Raw genomic sequence first — 3757 nt, forward strand, 5'->3', positions numbered from 1 at the left:
CTTCTCTTCTTCTTCTCTTCCTCTTCCTCTTCCCTTCCCATTTCCATTCCCATCTTGGGAACAAAAAGAAATCTGGAATGTCACAGGTATGTTCTGTAACATGGGATCTTCTTCCAGTCTGTGTAGAACATAGTTTCTCAGACTTGGGAATTTTAAGCTGGGTGGAGTTCAACTCTCAAAATTCCCCTGCCAAATTCTGGGAGTTGGAAATCCATACAGGTCATAAAGTTGAGAAACAATGATATGCAGAAACTTAATGGACTGGCAGGACTGATGAGGAAACATAATTCCTTTTACTTAAGGGAAGCAGACTAGCTTAAGAGTGAGCTCTATGATGTGAGTACTCAGAAGAAATAGCAGAGGGATGTCTCAGTTGCCAATGAAGGCAAAGTGTCACGCTGCCAAATACAGGTAGTCTGTAGGGGGCGTGCATAAGCGCACCAACGTGCCTACCGTCCCTGTCCTATTGTTTCTTTTTATTGTTCTTATATGTATCCATTTCGTGTACTCATAAGTATGTTTATACTTATACCTGTAATCTTATAATCGCTTGACAAAATAAATAAATAAATAATAAAATACATAAAACTGTGGTAATTCATGTAACAACTGTGTCAAGAAAGGTCATACAATGGGGCAAAACTCATTTAACAAATGAGAAATGTAGGGTTGAATTGTGGTTGCAAATCAAGGTCTACCTGTAGTAGAACTGGCCCAAGGTAGGCCAAAACCTCTAGGTGCATCAGAGGAGAAATCTCAGCAAGAATAGGAAGCGCTGCCCCCAAACCTAAAATACCGCTAACGAACATGAGCCAAGAATAGCCTTCCCCACCAACCTGATTGGCTTCCCCATGTACAGATCTCCATGTCTAGAATTCTTTCCAGCTGGGGAATTCTGGGAGTTTCAAAGTTCACTCATCTGGAGGGCAAGCAGGTTGGGAAGTCTGGATCAAGAGCTGGATGTGAGCAAAATAAACCAAATCAGCCATGCTTTGGTAGTCTGGGAAGACAATGTCTCAGCCAAAGTTAACCTAAGGATTACAGGTAGTCCTTGACTTATAATCATTCATTTAGCGACTGTTCAAAGTTACAATGTCACTGAAAAAAAGTGGCATAACTGGTCTTCACACCAGAGATAGATGGGCAATGGGCGATTCTGGGTGTCCTGGACACTGCTGGTCAAGAAGAATTCAGTGCAATGAGAGAGCAGGACATGAGGACGGGAGATGGCTTTCTTTTAGTCTATTCAGTCATAGATAAAGCCAGCTTTAAACATGTGGATAGGTTCCATCAACTCATTCTCCGAGTTAAGGATGGAGAATCTTTTCCAATTATTTTAGTGGCCAACAAAGTTGACCTAATGCATTTGATAAGAATCACCCAGGACCAAGGGAAAGAAATGTGCTGTCCAGACAGTATATAGGTAATGGGAATTAAGATACTTATGTCAGAATTGGGAGCTGTCCCCTTAAGGGAATGCCTCATGGTAAATGTAGTTAATGCATCCTGGGAAATGTAGTTCATGTTGTGGTCACATCTGTAACCCTGATTGGTCACTGAATTGACCCTTGGTTGGGTTGAGGGAGTTTCCTTTACTCCTGCTTGGATCCCAGCAAGCGTGCTGGTGTCTCACCCCTTGCTCCATCGTTATGGGATGAAAGATCACTATGCTTTTACACTATGAAGTCAGCTATGCAAAGATTTGGACATTAAGATCTCAACATAACTGTGAGTTATATCTTGAGAATGCCTTGTGACCCAATAAATAAACTTTGTATGGAAGCCTTTGTAGAGTTTGGCCTGTCTGTCTTTATATTCAGAGCCAGTAATTAAAGACAGAACAGTAGCCAAGCACAATATATTCCATATATAGAAACTAGTGCTAAGGATCCTCCATTGAATGTTGACAAAGCCTTCCATGATCTTGTTCGAATAATCGGGCAGCAGGTTCCAGAAAAGAACCAGAAGAAGAAAAAGACCAAGTGGCGAGGAGACAGAACAACTGGTTCCCAAACTGCATCGTGTGATTTTGTGACTGTCTCTTTCTGTGTTTCTCATTTTTTCCCCCCATTATAACTGTCACAGCATGCCTACAGTCACATGATCAATATTTGGTTGCTTGGCAACTGACATGTGTTGACAATGGTTGCAGCATCCTGGCCATCTGCAACCTTCCCAGCTGGCTTCTGACATTTCTGTGGGTGAATCTAGATCCATTTAATGACCTTGGGATTCGCTTAGCAGCCTCAGTGATTGACTTAACAACGGTGGCACAAAATGGTAACAAAATCAGGCCTGACTCACTTAACACGTCCCTTGCTTAGCAATGGAAATTCTGGTCCCAACTGTGGCTTATAAGTCAAAGGCTACCTATGTTGAGAAGAGGAATCACAGGAAGAGAGGGGGTGTTTTGGAAAGGGGTTCAAGGCATAAGGGGGGAAAAACGAATAATGGAACCCACATTTCAAGAACAGGAGATGGCAAAGAAGGGAGCAGATTCGGAAGAGCAAGACTTTGTTGCTTATAACAGAAACCAGAAAGGGCAGAAAATAGAAGTGTGGAACAACAAACACCAGAATGTTTTAAGGAGCTCTTGTTCCAAAGAGAAAATTCCATACTGCTGAATTGCATATCCTTCAAACTGTACTATTGAATTCAGAACATACTATAGGCGGAACAAACAATACAGCAATTGCCAAATGGCTGGGGAGAAACACAAGAATTTGACAAGGGAGGGGAAAAGACCTACCTTAGGTGTGGCTTGTTGGTGGTGCCATCAATGTTCCTAGAACGATATCAGATTGCGCTGCAGGGTGTAGCCACAATTCTCATCACTTCTGTTTCTTTGGATGATCAGGGGCAGTTTTACCTGATGGGGAAGTCTGTAGCTGCAACATTTTTTCAGAGGTGTAATTTCACACAAACACAGAGAAAGAGAGAGAGCAAGAGCAAGAGCGAGAGAGAGAGACAGAGAGAGAGAGAGAGAGAAAACCTTGAGCTTTGGGGTCTTTCCCTGCCTGATGTCCTCCAAAACAGCAACACATCACATCACAACATCACAACACGTCACAGTGATTAGGGAAGACAATTCTGTATCATATTATCATTCATGGCTTCCAAGTGAAAAAAGGAAGTTTCATTCTGCTAATATTCTTTTTTCTCTGATCATTTCTGTTTTCTCTAAAGCCCGATAGCTAAGAGGGATGGTTAGATAACTGTTAAAAGAAGAATCCTATCAAACATAGTTCTTACAACAAATGAAGATGTTGGCGAGTCCAGAAATGTTGGGAATTGCCATCCCAGCACGTCTGAAGGGTACCAAGTAGGGACAGGAGCTTTCGACACGTTCTGAATGCTTCAGAATGTATCTCAGGAGCTGCAGCATTCGGGTTCGCCATCGAGTTGGTGTTAAAGGGCTTCTTGGCAGAGCAATGGAGATGGATAGAGCAGACTGGAGCAGACCTGCAAAACTCCGCGATGCAGGGAGAAGATCAGCTGGCCCTCGCAGGGGTCAGAAATCAAAACAAAATGAACCCGAGGCTCTGCACACCCCACCCTGCCCGCAGCTGTAACTTATCACACGGCGTGATATTTTCTAACAGCAAAACAGACTTGTCTACTACCCCAGCGGCAGTTCCTGCCTGCCACGTTTTGGCACAAGTCCCTGGAGTGGAAGAACTGGATCGTTATGCAAGGCTGTTTACCTGTTGCCGGACAGAGGCTCCTCCCCAACCTGCCTCTGGTCTCCTCCCTGCCT

This window comes from Pseudonaja textilis, chromosome 2, assembly GCF_049901715.1.
Source record: "Pseudonaja textilis isolate UNSWEBS1 chromosome 2, rPseTex1.2, whole genome shotgun sequence".
Lineage (NCBI taxonomy): Eukaryota > Metazoa > Chordata > Lepidosauria > Squamata > Elapidae > Pseudonaja > Pseudonaja textilis.